Genomic DNA, 19128 nt, shown 5'->3' with positions numbered 1-19128 from the left:
CTCAGAGCTTAAGACTTTAGTGATTAGTAAGTGTTATGCAAGTTTAAAATTCAGATTACACAAAATGAGGTTGGTCATCAGACATTGTTTCTGATCGAACAAAACTGTAGCACAACATAAGTACCCCTCCGTAATACGTTATCATAAAAAATATTTTATGCCAGTGTACAACCCTCTTAAACAAGTGTTCCAGCATGTACTATAAAAATAGTCATTTCTTTCATTCTAAAGCACTGAACTGTAATGCAGTAACAATTGAAGGGAATGTAGGTAGTTATGATAGATTTATATAAACATGCTCATTTTGGCATGTTCAATAGTAGATGTCATTGAAGTGAAGAACCTAGTGTCCTTTAGACAGGACTTAACGTAACAGATAATCTTTTAAAATGTTATGGTCCATCAGGTCAACTGTGTAAGAATAACTAGTGGTCTGGCATGTCACATTTAGTAGCAAATTTCACATGCTGTCCGAGAATTGTATATTTTAATATCTACTTATCAACATGTTAATGCTTTGGGAAACAAGTTCGGGCATTTTACAGGACCTTGTAACAATGAAGGTAGACAAAAAAATCAAGATTTTTAATGAAATAGTTTCACTAAAAATTTATCCATAAACTCACTGAGTCAGTGTTGACTGCTCAAAGTGAAAGATTATTTCCATGTCAAAATTAAAAATATTGTTTTTTCATCTACACAATCTATAAAACATTCTAAATAAATAGCAGTTTGTTTTTTCAGAAAAAACTTTACACTTAATCTGTTATTTCCTCTACTATAACTCTATACATAGAGTATCCTCAACAGCTTGACCCTTGTTTTCTTCATTTTATTTTTTATTGACCTTTGATTAACATCTAACTAATAATCCCACCACACAAGTTGTGAATCACTGGTGAACATACAGCTCACATTACAGTATCCAATTGCATAATGCACAAGCTGCTTGCACATACATTTCATGAAGAATTTTGTTTGGTTACCTAACGTAATCTAGTCTAGGTTTATAACTTTAATTACTTTTATAATAATCAATAAAGGATATACACACAAAATAAAACATACAGTGCTTGGTTGTTTTTTATTTTGCTGTTCACTATACATAAAATTTAAACATACTTTTTTATACTAATTGTACTAGTACACTAATTTATTTAATTAAATAATGCACCTAAAACACAGAATAGTAACTAACTAATAATAACTTTCTATCCATGCAATAATAGCCTTTAAAAATTCAGCTAGCTCGTCAATATAATCTTATAAGAACAAAGTTCAAACTAGAGAATGAAGAAGACAATGCCACATACAGAAAACAATGTAATATAACATGTCATTTGATAGATTAGAACTCTGGCTCTCTATTGGTTATAAATATAATATTAAACGTTAGAGAGAACTATAGGTAATTTATGAAAGAAAGAATGTGATAGGTAAGAGTGACAAGTGGGGTCAGATTTTTTAGTAAACAAAGATTGAAGGCTATAATAATTTATCCTTTGTGTGAATAATACTTGTAAGAAATATAGATTAAATTCTGTACTTCTCAGACAAGTGTTAAATAACTTAGAGAAGAGAGGAAGACCTAGACATCAAATATCACAATTCTCATACCAGAAGAAATTGAATATTTTAAAAAGATTTCTTTATAAAATTAAAAATGTAGAACTTGTATCATATTACAATCTGATTTATTAGCTCAATTTTAATGCCAAGTGTGTTAATATACATTGGTAATAAAGTAGTTTATATTTTGAATGTAATTCTGTACAAGTTTGTGACGCTTTGAGCTACCCACCACAAAAGAGTTAATGCATCAACACTTCCAACCCATGACCACCAAACAAAAGTTGATCCCTCCCATTTCTCACTAATCATAGCTATGACAAACCAGCAATGACCCACAGAGATTATAAATCTGATGGTATGAAAATTCTCATTAAACACACCAATATTGTAATCTACTTTTCACCTGTCATGTCACTCAACCTTCTATTATAACGATCAACAACAGCAACAAGGGACTATTGACCCATCTCAGATGTCCCATCCCCTAAACTAAAGCTGTTAAATGAATATAAATGCCTTATGAAAATAACAGTAAAGAACTTTTATAAAGTTTTTATAATAATAACTTTTATTATTGCATGACTTTTGTCATCTAACCAATACAGAAGTATTTTCAATGAAACCTAGTTTGTTACTGAGAGATCTTCTTTCATACACCTAGCTCTCCAACTGAGTAGCACTTATTAAATTACAGAATCAAATATAATGTTCTTGTTAATTCTTTCAACCTGTTACCTTTCTGAATCCTCAGAGATAGCTAATAACTTTACACCAGTCAACTAATAAGAAAAAATTTCTGTTTAGTCAAAATAGTAGTATACACACAGTGTAAATTATAGCTGTTCGTATATATTACAAGTGTTATGTTTAATCATACTAGTTCTTGTACTACATGACCCAATGAAGCTGTAAGAGAGTTTTTTTTTCCTTACTTCCTTGCTAAAGTAATTACAATTCCTTTCAAAGTAGATCTATTAAGTGAAACGGAGCAAATCATGGAGAAAATATGTTCTGTATAAAATTAATTAAAAAAGATCTTTATAAAAACATGTATGTGATATATAAAAACATTAAAAAGGAACACATGTTAGCTTTGGAAAAACCAACTTATTTTGTGAAGGAGTTAAACTGAAGATTTTCCCACAGACAAAGAAGTTCATGTTACAGTAATTAATGAAAATAACAAAAAAGGACAAAACTTAAACATTACTTGTTTATTCTAACATGCATGCACACAACAGTTCAGTTTGAGAAGTTAATATCAGCTGGAAAATATGTGAAACAAAATCATACTAATCAATACACAGTTCTAATAAGTTATCACTAGTGACAGCACAATATAAAATCATCCTGGAATCTACTGTGGAGGGGTAGAAAAAAGAAAATTTCTGGGTTCAAAGAAACCACACAGGAAGCAGTGAAAGCTTGCAGTCAGTGAGGTGAGTTACATTTCACAAATCACTAAACTAAAACAAAATAATTACTTTTATATGCACTATATTAAAGTGGAATTTATCTACCATTCAATGTTCTAGACAATCAAAATTTAGCATTTGTCCAAACAAACTACACAAGGTATACTGCAAAATAAAGATAGTTATTTATACATTGCTACACTAGTATTACTTCAAACTACATGCTACCCTTTCTTGGATGGCCTTCTGCAGATACTATGACCTAATTTTACAAAATGGACTTGTGTATATATATAGGAAGTTTAAAGTAATATTTATGTTTTAGTATACACAAACATTTGCATTAATATCTGATTTCCTACGTTCTTTTAATGGAAGGGTTGCTGAATAAGTTCGAAAAATATTTAGACTAGGCCCAAAAAACAGACAGTCATGCTTGCTATACTATAGTTTTAATGTAAAACTATCAAATTGTTTTTCATCTTATAAATTTTGTCAACATTACAGAATTCAAGTTCAACCTTGGTATTTAGTTGGAAACAATAACATAATGTTAACTTTCAAATATTCAGATTTCTTACAACCATGAGATCCTTATTGAAAACGTTGTTTAAAAAACACCACGGCCTCTTGGATCTGCTAAACCATTAGAAGTCTAGACATTGTGAGCTTCTTAATTAATTACAGGATTTCCAAATTCCTCTCAGGCCTCATTGCTGTGAGTAAGAGACTTCATTACAAATAAGATATTTTTCTGAAAATAGTGTAAATATGTCACATTTGTTTTATAACAAAAAAATACAAGCAGCATATCTGTTTATGAAACTGAAAAATAAAATGTAGTTACTTAAGAGATTAAGGCTTAGAACAAAATAAGAGTTACATTTCAAGTATTTCATTTTTATTCAAATTTTGACATGTTAATTTTACATTGAATAAACGTTTATAGAGATAAATAAGTTGACTTCCTCAACACACAATGTTACAACTATTTTTTCTTAAATATTTTTAAACTTATGTTGGAGAAAAAAAATTAGGCACTATTTGACTTGACAAGCTTTCTTATAGAAATTTCATAATTTTCATGTCTTGATTTCACTGCAGTATAATTGCATGTGTTTGTAGTTGTTTGTTTTGCTATGAAGTTCTACAGTTACTTTATTTAATAATTTTGTACAAAGCTACACAAGGACTATCCACACATAGCCCTCCCTAATTTTGTAGTAATAGACAAGAAGGAAGGCAACTCTTTGGTATATCCCTTTGCCACCCTCTCCCATATTTTTGGCTTTGATTCTGTTAATGTGGGAATTTAAAATAAATTTCATACATATGAATGTATGACAAACACATTCATATAGGTTGTCATACACAATGAATGTAATTAACATACTGAGTTGGGCCTACATGACCAACATAACTGATGCATGCACTCCAGTATGCTGCCATAAGTTATGTGTGTGACAAACACAAAAGCCAGTCAGAAGAGAAAATTGAAGGTTTTATTTTCAGATTTGCTGACCTAAGAGTCATATAAAAATAAGACAAATGTTCTAAAAAACGTATGATACATTCTTCCTTACAAAGCAGTTTTCCCTTGACATCAAAAGTTAGGACTACCATGAAGCAAAATTAAATACATAAAGATATCTGAATATGGTTACAAAAATTAGAGCCCTCTTTAGAAAACAGGTAAAATTTGTTGTGCAAATATAGTAAGAAAAAATATATATGTAGTTGGTTGGTTAACTTAGTGTTTTATGGCACAAAGCAGCTAGGTTATCTGCGCCAAACGTCCGGTAAAAAGGTTAAAGTAAATGGAGTAAAATTCATAGAAGGAAATAAAGGTAAAACAAAACAGCATTGAAAAACATAAATAGCATAAAACCAATGCAGCCATCTAGTCTACAATGTTAAGAGAGAAACCAGAGTAAAAGACTTTCCGTAACATAATGGTAATTATCATAACCCGCCAGGAAGACTTAAGAGGTAAGTACAAGAACCGTCGTCTATCACCTGAAGTTGGTCTTCCCAATCCTGGTGTCGAGTTATTTAATGTTCTGGCCATTTTCCAATTTTAAATTGAACTAGAGAAATTGAGACTCTGAAAAGGGAACCACAATAAAAAAGGTTTAATGAAGAAATATAAAACACTTAAATGACATCAAAAAGATTAATGGCCGTTAAAAAACAAAATACTTTATCAAGGTGGACAGTGTTGCCGTCACCAATAATATTATGGACAAACCTTGGGACAGTACATGTTTCAAATAGTGCCGTCGTTGAGAGTCGTAAAGAGGGCAAGAAAGTAAAATGTGGCTTACAGTGATCTAAGTGTTACACAAACTGCATACTGGTGCATCAGTTTCAGATAAAAGAAAACGACGAGTTAAAAAACTGTGACCAATGCGTAGTCTAGCCAGAACAACTTCCGATATTTACGGAAGCAAGACGGCCAAAGTCCAATACAGGGTTTTTATTTGGAAAAGCTTGTTTTCGCGTTGCTCACTCCAAGTCGACTGCCAGCTGGCACGGAGCCTAGCCTTGAATACAGGACCATAGTCCATGTATGGAATAGGCACAGTGGTAATAGTGTCAGAGCAGATAGATTTAGCTGCCGTGTCTGCAAGCTCGTTCCCGCGAATACCAACATGGCCTGGTATCCAGAAAAACTGGATAGAAGTAGATGTTAATGAGAAATGGGCCAGTCGGTTTTGAATATCAGCGAGAACAGGTTGTGAATCAACGTGAAGGGACTCCAGGGCCAGTAGAGAACTAAGTGAGTCAGTATAAATTGTGCAGTTGGAGTACTGCTGAGCTTCAGTATGATCCAGGGCAAGAGAAATGGTGTACAGTTCAGCAGTGAACACAAAAGCTGTAGAGTGGATTCTACATGCAACCACCGAATCGCAACAAACCATGGCAGAGCCCACACAGTCACTTGATTTGGAACCATCCATATAAATTGGAATGGAAAGATTGTTCGAAAGATGTTTAGTAAATAATAGATGGTACTTCCAATCAGGAGTATCTGCTTTTCTCAGATGACTTAAAGAAAGGTCACATTTGAGGACTGTAATAAGCCAAGGTGGGATGGACTGACCAGTGGATTCTGCAATTTTATCCAAGGACAGACTCAATTCATCCAATTGCGCCTGAACGCGAAGGCCAAAAGAAGCAATGGCAGGTCGTCTGTTCTGAAAAAGTATGGACCATCAAGGAAGGAAAACAACCCCAAGTGGGATGCTTTTGTAAGGAACGAAGTTTCGAAGAATAGAGTAAAGACAGTTGCAAACGGCGAAGGTGCAAAGAAGGTTCATGAGATTCTACGTATAAGCTCTGAACTGGGGAGGTGCAGAAAGCCCCAGTGCAGAGTCGAAGTCCTTGATGATGAATGGGGTCCAGCATCTTTAAGGCCAAGGGTCTGGCAGAGCCATAGACCATTGATCCATAGTAGAGTTTCGATCAAATAGGCCAAGCGTGTTAAGGCGTGTGACTCGTAATCTGAGTGTCGCGGGTTCGCATTCCCGTCGCGCCAAACATGCTCGCCCTTTCAGCCGTGGGAGCGTTATAATGTGACGGTCAATCCCACTATTTGTTGGTAAAAGAGTAGCCCAAGAGTTGGCAGTGGGTGGTGATGACTAGGTGCTTTCCCCTCTAGTCTTACACTGCTAAATTAGGGACAGCTAGCACAGATAGCTCTCGAGTAGCTTTGTGCCAAATTCAAAACCAAACAAATCGATTGAATAAGAGCACGATATATCTTTAACATAGAACATCGATCTGCTCCCCAACTGGTGGCAAAGAGGACATGGAGGATGTTCAGTGCTCTTGTGCATCTGACCCGTAGCTGCTTTAAGTGTGGTATAAAGGTCAGTTTATGGTCAAACATAAGCCCCAAGAACTTGGTCTCAGGGGCCACAGGCAGCAAAACTTTACTGATACGGAGTTCAGGATCAGGGTAAATACCCCGTTGGTGGCAAAAGTGCATGCAAACGGTTTTAGAGAGAGAGAGAGAAATTAAAGCTGTTTGCCGTGGTCCACTTCAGTACATGATCGAGGACAGTTTGTAGTTGCCGCTCAATATATCTCATGTTCGATGACTGACACAACATGTGAAATTCGTCGACATAGAGCCCATTTGCAACAGTGAGAGGGAGTTGTTCAGTGATAGCATTAATCTTTATACTGAAAAGTATGACACTCAAAACACAGCCCTGAGGGACCCTAAGTTCCTTTAGAAAAGAACGGGAAAGTGTCGAATCCACACGAACTTAAAATCTCCCGTCCATTAAAATTTTTTTAATAAACATGGGTAAATGGCTACGTAACCCATATATATGGAGGTCTCGCAAAATACCGTACCTCCATGTAGTGTCATAAGCCTTCTCAATGTCAAAGAATATTGATACAAGATGTTGTCGTTTGAGAAAGGCTTCTCTGATTGATGTTTCAAGTTGAATTAGGTGGTCCGTGATGGAGTGTTGTCGTCGAAACCCACACAAGACGAGCATTAACCATCCTCTCTAAGGTTTTACAGAGACAGCTCGTCAAAGCAATTGGACAGTAGTTTGAAGGAATGTTGGGATCTTTCCCAGGCTTAGAGAAAGGTAAGATAATAGCCTGGCGCCAGGCATTAGGAAAAACATTCTCCTGCCAGATCCAGTTAAAAAACAATTAGAAGAATATCAAGAGAAGCAGGAGATAGATGGCGCAGCATGTCAGAGTGTACATCATCAGGCCCAACAGATGTACTGCCAGACTGATGAAGGGCCATTTTCGGTTCCACCAGTGTAAATGGACGATTATAGTCAAAGAGACAGTCAGTTCGAAAGGAAAGAGGTGAATGCTCCGCCCGAGTCTTGATGGCCAAGAAGGTGGAGGAACAAGAAGAAATGCTAAATACCTGGCAAAAGCTTTCACCTAGAGTATTGGCGATGCTCCAGACATCAGCTACCTCTTAGCCATCAGAGAGTAAGATCGAGAGGGTGACAGAATTGTAGTGCCCTTTCGAACCTTGTCCCATATGACCTTGGAACTGATGGTAGAAGATATGCTAGTTATGAACTTAATCCAAGATTCCTTCTGGCTTTGACGTCTTACTCACCTAGCATGCGCACAGACCTGCTGGAAAGCAATGTGGTTTGAAAGTGTGGGATATCTACAGAAAGTATCCCAGGCCTGTTTTGGAGCCTTCCGTGCCATGTGGCAGGCAGGATTCCACCACAGACGAGGATATAGTGGAAAACGTGTCGAGGATTTAGGAATACACTGAGCAGCTGCTTGAAAAATACAGTCAGTTGCTGCTGCCACACAGTCTATTGATGGCTGACAGACGATGGCAGGATCATGTTCTGCAAGAGCAGTGAAAGTGGACCAGTCTCCCTGATCCAGCTTCCACTGGGGCACGCGGGTAGGGTGGCATCGACCACGGCCAGTCTCTCTCAAAAGTATAGGAAAATGATCACTGCCGAGTGGATTACTGTCAACCCTCCATGAAAAATGGGAGAATAATGAAGGGGAGCATATAGAGAGATCAATAGCAGTAAAGGACTCGCTTGGTGCATGGAAATAAGCAGAAGAACAAGTATTGAAAAGAGAAAGGTTGTGATTAGAGAGCATACGCTCTACAGAGCAACCCCTCCTATCAATAACATCACTTCCCCAGAGGGGATGATGTCCATTAAAGTCTCCCAGGATTAGAAAGGGAGACAGCAACTGTTCAATGAGAGCATCAAGGTCAGATTGATCATATGTCTCTCCAGGTGACAGGTAGAGAGAACAAACAGTGATGGTATGACCCAAGGAAATACGGATGGCTACGGCCTTCAAGGGTGTGTTGAGTGACAAAGACAGGGTGGGCACATGCTGATCAACCAACAGTGTCACCCCTCCATGTACTCGTCCATCACACAGCCTGTCATTTCTGTACAGAGAAAACTGCCGAAAGGTGACTGTATCGGCAAGTTTCAGAAATGTTTCTTGTAAGGAAAGACACAGAGGATGGTAGGAAGCAATCAGTGTTTTGATGTCATCCAGATTAGAATGTAAACCTCAACAGTTCCATTGTATCAAGGTGGCCATTGTTAATGACGCGTGGACGAAGTGACTGGAGAACCTTTTGTTTACGACCACGTCTTTGTTGTTGCAAGGGGATTCCAGTGACTGAGGACGTGAATGAATAATTGTTTTGCATCTTGGGGTGGGAGAAAAAGATGTATCTGAAGAAATGTCTGTATTTGAAACCAATGGATGTGGATCTCGGGGTTTATTGGAACGTATGAGAGGAACAGAGATGGGTGTAGAAGTTGATTCATCAACTTTTTAACCATGGAGGTCAAAGGCATTTCATTTGTTTGAAAACGATTCTCTTGGAGGCAGTCTGTCTGTACTCCCACTGTAGTTGTGGAACAGTGCAGCAGCATATGTCCGAGATGAAGTGGCAGACAGCAATTTCCGAGCCTCAGGATAACTAATGTTATGAGTCGTTTTCAATTGCTGCACCTCTTTTTCTCCAACCATTTAAGGCAAGAACGAAAGTAGGAAGGGTGAGAACCATTGCAGTTGACACAATGTGGGTCCATGTCACACTCATAGGCATCGTGGTCCTTGCCACCACAACGAGCACATGTCAGGGAACCACGACATGACGTCTTTGAGTGGCCGAACCTCTGGCATTGGAAACATTGGAGAGAGTTTGAAATGTACGGCCGTACCCTGCAATTTATATAACCTGCCTTGATGGTAGCAGGTGCACGTGGTGATGTAAATGTCAAAACGAGGATATTTGTTGGCAGTGTATCTCCATCTTTGCGAGTGGAGATGTGCCTCACTGCAGAAACTCCTTGAGTAGAGAAACCAGCGACAATCTCTGACTCAGGGACGTTCTTCAAATCCCTCTCAACAATAACTCCTCGTGATGAATTCAAGGTAGCATGAGTGGTAACCTCAATAGGTACACCCCAACTGTCTTTCAATTCAAGAGGTGTTCACTGTGTTGGGATGTAAATGTTTCAACCAATATGTCCCCAGATCGAAGCTTCTTTACTGACTTTAGAGAGCCAGCAAGTCCCTTCTGAATAAAAAAGGGTGACATTTGCCCTAAAGGTTTTCCTGAAAGAGAATGTAGGATGACAAAATGAGGTACAACTGGTGGTACAGACGTTGAAGATTGCTGATAAAAGTCAAGACGTGGTCGTTTATCTGTTGACTGTTTTTTCACTATTTTATTTAAATTTTTATTAGGAGGATCTATAGGAAAAAAAAAAGAAAATGTCGGTGCTCACTGACCCCACCCACCATGGAGCCCTACGAGGGGACGCACTACATTATCAAGCAAGGACACTGCAGCAGCGCCAGGGTTTCGTGAGCACTATACCCAAACACCAGCATCAGACACAATGTCCACAACACCCGTTTAGAACTTCCAACACTTGTACTTGGTTGACTAGCCCAAGTGGACCAGCCGACTGACCCAAGGGTCGTCCCCCATCTACAGGAATTCAAGGCCAAAGTGGTGTGTTAGGGTTGGACCCCTCAACCACCAGGATCCTCTCCTCCCCTTCACGGGTCATCACGCACGGCAAACATGTGGGTCGATGTTTAGATTCCAGAGGAGGTAACCTGAAAGAACAGAACCTTTCCTGAGAGCTCCCCTCACCACTTACAGGAATCCATACCGAGGGGAAATATTTATGTAATATTGTGCCTCCTGGTAGATATACCTGTCTATACGAATCACAGCATTTTCTGTATCCTGTAACGTGACAACTGAATTAGAAGAAGAAAACAGTTGTCATTGAAAAAGTGAATAATTCATCAATGTTATTAATCACGACATTTTGATACATTTAATCGCTTATTTAAATTCTTGATATAATTTCTGTAACTACATATTCTAGTGTTTTAAACATTGGACAATTTTACATATTTAAAGTTTTATAATATTAACAGCAGCAATATATCACAGTGTAAATACGAGAACTTACTCTAAGTACCAACTGTAAACTCGGGTTTGGCTACAACCATAATTATAAAACTATTTTGCTAATATTCGAATTAAAGCACCGAAATATAGCTAACGTTTACTTACTGTAGACAGCAGTGTAATTAACAATTAAGCCTATATAAAATTAATCATGATTTGTAATTATTAGCTTAGCTATAATCTATAAATTCTATTAAGGTTATCGTATGCAACTTTTAACTTTTCCAAGTTACTTAACTTGAAAATATGTAATCTTTTGTCCAAATTGTAAAAAGTATCACATTATAGAACTTCCTGTTAGTCGTTCTCTGACTAAGATAAAAAAAAAAGCCCTACGTGACCGTAAAATTCACACCTACGCAAAGTCTATTTTCTGAAAATGTTAAAAAAGGACAGTAAACTCTCACAAATATATACAATTACTTAAATTAAAAAGTAGGGTTAACAAAACGCCTACCTTTTGAAAAATCTATGGTTATTTGAGTTACTATCTTCATATTACCATAATTATTTCATTACATTACTAGTATTGTAGTTATGCGAAGTTTTATACGAGAAATTAAATGCTTACATAAATTTTAGTTTGTCCATAATCTACTAATAGCACTGTATATAACTTATCAACCATTTGGAGTTTTACTGAAATAGCTTAACACCCTCTATCCCACGATAAGCGATTTGTAAAGTTAATGTAACGATCGGAGATTGGGAAAACTTAACGATTAAATTAGTTTGGTTATTTTAACTTTTTCAAAGTACTTGGTTTCAAAAATTGTAAAATATATAATAGACTGACTATAGATAAACAAATGAGACTCGTCAACTCAAACTTAGGAATGTAAACTAAGTAAGTCATTGTTACAGATAAACATAGCGGTAAACAAATAATTCGTGACCAATTTGAAGTTTAAAAATGTATTCTCAAAACGGCTGGTATTGGTATTAAAACTTTAATTAAAATAACATACAGAATAACCTAATCTAAAAAGGTCGAAACGTTATTCTGTACTTTAGTTAAATCTAAATGTTAATACTCATTCAAAAATTAAAACGCGTGTCCGCCTTTGTTAATGGCTTAAATAGTTTCGATTTTTAGAATCTTTCTTCGAAAAGTTCAGGGATTGCACCACCATCTTCCCAGTGAGGTGGGTCAGACAAAGAAATTGAAGGTGCTGAACTCGTGAACATACATACCGACTATTGTGGAAGCAAATGAGTTTTAACAGCATTTTCGTTGTATACGAGGGCTATACACCGTTTTGAGATAGATTCTGGCTTAGTAAGCCTCCTTCCTTACCTGTATGTAGTGGCTAGGCGGTATGTCTGAGGACTTACAGCGCTAAAAACCGGGTTTCGATACCCATGATGGGCATAGCACAGATAGCCCATTGTGTAGCTTTTGCTTAATTCAAAAAACAAAACAACAGCCTTCCCTACCATTGCCTCAAATAAAATGAGCACAACTTCTGTGAGCGTTATTTAGAACACTTTTTATTGAAAAGTTCATCAAAATTCTGTCACTTATATAAGTGATCATTGTGTAGCTTTGCGATTAATAACAAACAACGACTTAATATTTAATTATTGTTTAGTGTTTTAAGACAGTATGTGTTGAAGATGGATTGTTTAAAAAGTGTTAATTGTGATAAATATTTTTAACTAACTCTGTACGAGTCGTACGTTGAGTTTCAAACTACATTGTTCTCTAGGATTTACTAATATTGCTGACGTCACATTACTTAAACCAACGTTATTTTTCTCTTTACCTCAACTGAATACTGTTAAATCAGCACCATTCGCGTACTTCACAAAAAGACTGAAGCCTCAACCAGCGAGCACAAGTTAAGAATTATAGGTGTGAAGTAACTAAAGCAAAGCAAATAAAGTTCAGTCAATAAAAAGTTATAAAAGGTGAAATTAGCCAGCGTCTGAGTGATTAGCCATAACGGCTGATATATTGTAAAGTGAGTTTAAACGAGGAGAACTAGACTATGTGAACTCTGACGAAATAAGACAATTTTTTAAAGTACAAGGTACAACTGTAGTGACACACGAGGTAGCATATATAGATTATTTACTGATTTTATTGTAATAAGGCCCGGCATAGCCAGGTGGTTGAAGCACTCGATTCGTAATCCGAGTATCGTGGGTTTGAATCCCCGACACACCAAACATGCTCGCCCTCCTAGCTGTGGGGGCATTATAATGTGACGGTCAATCCCACTGTTCGTTGGTAAAAGAATAGCTCAAGAGTTGGCGGTGGGTGGTGATGACTAGTTGCCTTTCATCGAGTCTTATCCTGCAAAATTAGGAACGGCTAGCACAGATAGCCCTCGTGTACTTTGCGCGAAATTCAAAACAAAGCAAACCAAATGCATTATGTATTTCACAGGAAAATATATACAACTGATAACCAGGAGAGGAAGGGGTGAAGACTTTTGCAAGGCACTGTAGGCTTGCATATCTATTAGTCAGACATGTTAACTACCGAGTCATTGTCCATCCAATGAAAAACCAAAGCTAGACGGCTCGGCATGGCCAAGAGTGTTAAGGCGTGCGATTCGTAATCTGAGGGTCGCGGGTTCGCATCCTCGTCGCGCCAAACATGCTCGCCCTTTCAGCCGTGGGGGCGTTATAATGTGACGGTCAATCCCACTATTCGTTGATAAAAGAGTAACCCAAGAGTTGGCGGTGGGTGGTGATGACTAGTTGCCTTCCCTCTAGTCTTACATTGCTAAATTAGGGACGGCTAGTACAAATAGCCCTCGAGTAGCTATGTGCGAAATTAAAAACAAAAGAAAAAAAGAAAAACCAAAGCTAGACTATTCAAATAAAAACAGGAGAATTTCGGCAACATTGTGAGAAAATGCATTCGTCATCAGCGACATGTAACAATGTTGCACAAAATTATAGAAACAAAGGACCATTTGGTGTTGAACTGACTACTTGGCAGTAACTTATTACGCGATCTAGTCACAGTGTTATAAAAGTAAAATAGTCTTAACTGAAACTTCATCTTTTAAGACAGAATATTACTTAATGTAGACAAGTATTATTTGTATTTATAACAAAGCTATTAGGGCTATGTGCTACAGTCCCTAATTTTTAACTGCTGACTAGTATGAAGGCAGCCAATCAGCAACACTTTTTAAATTACAATATCCACTGTGGTCCCATCGGAAATACCCAGTTAAAAGTAAGTAAAACATTTTTGAAAATATCAAATATAGGAAAAAGAAAAGTAATAGAAGTGATAAGAAGTAGTTACTTGCCCCGTCTCCCCACAGTGGCACAACTGTATGTTTGCAAACTTACAACACTAGAAACCGGTTTTCGATCCCTGTGGTGAGGAAGAAAACAGATAACCGATTGTGTAGCTTTGTGCTTAACTACAAACAAGCAATTTTTAATTTATGTCAACTATTTCTAGAAAGTTCACTTCTTCAAGAAAATATTAGTAAAAGACAGTATTAAAGTCATTTATAGAAATCTTAACACCATTAGAGAGAGGCGTTTACATTGTACCTTTCCAATAAAATTGATCATTTTTGTGGGTGAAACTTTCACATTCAGTAGAAAATATGTCTCTCTGTGGGACTAATGGTAAGTTTACAAACTCTAAAAGCCGAAGTTTGATTCTTTATTGTGGACACAGCAAATAGCCAAATGTGGCTTTGTTCTAAAACAAACACTGGAAAAATAATATAAACAAGCAAACAATTACACGAAAAGATTTGTTGAATTTTCATTTATTACAAAATTTGTCGAGGGTCATTTTAAAGTCGACTGTCTCCTGACAATCTGTGCCCTCAACGTAATTTTGAAGTTTCAGAAGAGGGAACGTGAATGTGTTAAAACTACTCATCTCTATGCTACCTCAGAAAAGCCTTTTCGATAAAATATATTTTATTCCAATATGTTTGTGCTTTTTCTCTTGTATTCATATCTTCCTAACCTTTACAAGCAACATAATAACCTGAACAGAGTCTCATAGATTTCTTTAGTCAAAAAACATTTCATTTTGAAATCTGAATTTTATGACCTAATAGACAGATGGCTTGAAATGACTACAGTGATAGATAACTTGGCACCTCTAGTACTGTTTGTTACCACGAGCGTTAAAGACTCGTTGAAATCACACCCTGCAAAAAGATATGGCTTTTTTTTTTTTTTACTTTTTTTCGCAATTATTAAATGTGGATAACTTTATGGAATAATTAAACTCTCAAGGTTTTTCATCTACGAAATATGGGGTCAAAGATAATTTACTTAGCCTCCAAATAACAAAAGTAAAATTTTCTCTTTTTCCACAGCCCCGCGAACCTAATTTACAACAGATTCTTTCGAAAGTATCCACAGATTAAACGGTTTAAACAGGACATATAATATTTCTCTAGCTATGCCTGCGTTCACTCCGAATTATGGTTACTGTTTTTAGTGCTCATTTTATGAAAATTGTAACACCTTTGAAAGAGGATTTCAAACTATGATTGTTATAGCACCCCTATTTTTGCATACTTGACTTATATAGCAACTATAAAGCATATCACTATACAACATTCTGGGAGTCATGCCTTTAGACTGAGCTGCATTTCGCAGCACGAGAACTACCGAAAGCAGATAACTACACTTTCTATCTCTCATTGTACAATATGCATGTCCGGCCCAGCTCCTTCACTTTGCAACTCCTTCCTACACCAATAATTTCATACAGGTCAATAAAACTACGCCTTCTCCCGAAAAGCTGAAGTTTCCGAAAATTCCCATTAAACATTCTCCAGACAAATATGGCAGTCTCCTAAAGTTCAAGTTTAAAATAATTCAAAAGTATTTTATGTCCAACAAATAGAAACAAAACTATTCTCAAATCATCATTGCAGGTTCATGATATGTATCAAACTTAAGCCTTACTTACCTCTTTACATTCATGGGGCCATCTACCAATATATATGTGGTGGCTGTTAGGTGACGTATATTGTCAAAATAACGTCTTGAGGGAAGTCAATCAAAAACCTATCTTTATGCTCTTTTATGCGCATATACAGTAAAAAACAAAAGCTACCGATCTATATCAAACAATAATTTAAAAAAACAACAACTTAAAGTCAGGTTCTTACAATAACGAACTTCTCATAAAACATTCTATATCAGTAATGAATTAATATATCTAAATTTAAACAGCAAATTTAGTTTCTCGCAATTATCTTTATCTTAAATAATACATTATTAATATAGGTATAAAGGTGTTCCTTTGTATTGGTTTATTTTGGGTTTAAGTTGTTGTATAAGTTTAATTTTGCATTTGTTTCTTTATTTAGTATTTTGGTGTTTTCTATAATTATGTTGTGTTTATTTGACTTGCAGTGTTTGAAAACATGTGAAGGTGACTTTTAATGTTCTTTGAATCTGGTTTCCATTTTTCTACTTGTTTCTCCAATATAGAAGTCGTGGCAGTTATCACATTGTATTTTATAAATAATGTTGGTGTGGTGTTTGTCAGTGTAGTTTTTACATAGTATACACCTCAGTTTTGTGCCAGGTTTTTTAAATAAATTTGGTATTAACTGGAATGTCATATTTTGTCACTAGTTTTTGCCAAATGTTGGTTATTTTTCTGCTGATGTCGGAAATATATGGTATGCAGCAGTATATGGTTTCGTGATTTTTTGATTCGTGAGATATATTTACCTTTGTTGGTTGATTTTGCTTTCTGTCTAGGTGTGTGCGTATAATGTTTCCTACGGTTTGTGGAGGAAACTTATTGATGTTGATGAAGTATTGTTTTATTTGGTTTTTTAGTATGTTGAGTTGTTGTTTTTCATGTGCTGAGTCCCAAGGAATGTATAGTCCAATATGGGTGATTTTTCGGTGGATTTCTGTTTTGAATTGTGTGTCGGTTCTTGTAATTTTGAGGTTAAGAAATGATATTTGATTGCTTTCTTCCTGTTCACATGTGAAGTTAATGTTGGGATGTATAGAGTTAAGTGATTGAAAAAATTAAGAGTGTTCTGTAGATCTGAATCCTACAATTGTGTCATAAAAATATTGGCTAGAACTGGTTATACTGGGTTGCCCATGCTTAGGCCATTTGTTTGTATATAGTTGTGGTTGTTGAACATGACGTTTGTCTTCATCGTGGTGAATTCTATGAGGGTTGCTAATTGATTGCTGGGAATGTCTATAGATGGGTTAGGGTCTCGGATATAGAGTCCCAAGGCTATTTTGCAGGCTTCAGCGGTTGGAACTTTTGTAAAGAGAGATATAACATCGAAACTGGCCATTAAGGCTTTATAATTAAGTTGATTAAAATTAGACTTGAAATTAAAAGAGTCTTTGATGAATAAGCTGGCTGATGTTACATATTTGGAGAATGCCCATGCTATGTATTTATCAAGATTGTAATTAAACGATTCATATGTGGAGATTATTGATCGTAATGGACAATCTGGTTTATGAGGTTTGGGGATGCCGTATATTTGTGGTGTGTGTGAGTCGGTTTTGCGTAGGTAAGAATAAAGTGTTTGTGAAATTGTGTTAGCTTTTTTTCATTTTTAATAGTATTTTGTTTAGTTGCGTTTCGTGTGTCTTTGTTAGATTTGTGTGTATTGGTTTAAATTTGTTAGTGTCTGATAGGATGTTTTTCATTTTTTGGATGTATTCATTCATGTTTATTATGACTATAGCGTTTCCTTTATCTGCTTTTAGAATTTTTATGTTTTTGTCTTGTTTTAGGTTTATAATGGAATTAATGTCTCTTTTTGTATGATTGTTTTTTAGCTTTCTGTTTTGTGAAATTATGTTGATGGTTTTGTGAGAAAATTCTTTGAAAAGATCGTTTAAGATGTTGTTTTCAGGTTTTCTGGAAAATATAAATTTTAATATTTTTTCTGGGAAGTTTGGCTGTTGGATGTCAATAAAATTGTGAACCTGACGATGACCGAAGAAGGTCGAAACGTTGTTCGCTCCTTTGCGTAAAAGATTTTCTCAACCCAAACGAGCCGTTTTCACATAATGTATTTTTCTCTACATGTAGGTTTTCTCGACAACACTGAACTGCTATCTTGTTGATTACTCCTCTTGCTGAAATCGGTGGTGTAAGGAGTGGAACACTTTTCAGTCTGCTTCAGTAAAATGCATGAAAATTGGAAAAACTACTCTAAATATAAACAGGAAAATGGATTAAATTTAATCCAAAACCCAAGACCTTTCAGGGCTCACCTTAGGGGCACATTCCCTAGTTTCGCTGGATCAAATAAACCTTATATCCTCCCCACTTTTGTCTCTAACGATTCAGTAAAAGTATTGTACATAGAACTATAGGTAAGTTGGTCTTCATAAATTATTTTCAAAACATCGTGAACAAACAAAGCAGCCAATTTTCACTGAAAATAGCGTACATTATGAAAGTAAAATTTGGTAAAACAAGAGAAGTTGAGCGGAATGCGTCTTAAACACAACACGTATAAGTTGGTATGACTATCACTAGAGGGCACGAGAAGCATAAATATGTATAAACTGTTTTGACTTGAATATGTTATTGTGCTACGAAAATAGCGAGGCAGTTTTTAAGGGAAAAAAAAATTACTTTAACCAGCAGTGGGCATCACAGATTAATGAGCCTTGAATGACCACTTATAGGTATATAATTCATAAATGAAGAGGTATATAAAAATAATAGTTACTTCTAAAAAATGGTGTTCTAGGCCTACCCACAATTTCATACGAGGTAAGCATTCTAAAAGTACAATTAAATGGTGACAAACAATCAATAGCCGTATTCAAAGTGAAACAAATACCAATATGTCGGCTACATTTTCAATACTAGTTTATATTCTTGGTCTACTCGTACATTCATACAGTATCTGTGCTTAATTGATTCTGTAGCACACAACCATAGACCACATATCACCTGATGTAACGGAAAAAGTTTTTTTTTAATTTCGCGCAAAGCTACACGAGAGCTATCTTCGCTAGCCGTCTCTAGTTTTGCAGTGTAAGACGAGAGGGAAGGCAGCTAGCCATTAGCAACTACCACCAGCTCTTGGGCTGCTATTTTACCAAAGAATAGCGAGATTGACTGAACATTATAACGCCTACTCTGTTGAAAGGGCGAACATGTTTGATGTGACGGGATAACATTTGTCAGCGAGCATT

This window comes from Tachypleus tridentatus, chromosome 2 (assembly GCF_004210375.1).
Source record: "Tachypleus tridentatus isolate NWPU-2018 chromosome 2, ASM421037v1, whole genome shotgun sequence".
Classification (NCBI taxonomy): Eukaryota; Metazoa; Arthropoda; class Merostomata; order Xiphosura; family Limulidae; genus Tachypleus; species Tachypleus tridentatus.
Note: the sequence above shows the minus strand (reverse complement) of the source record.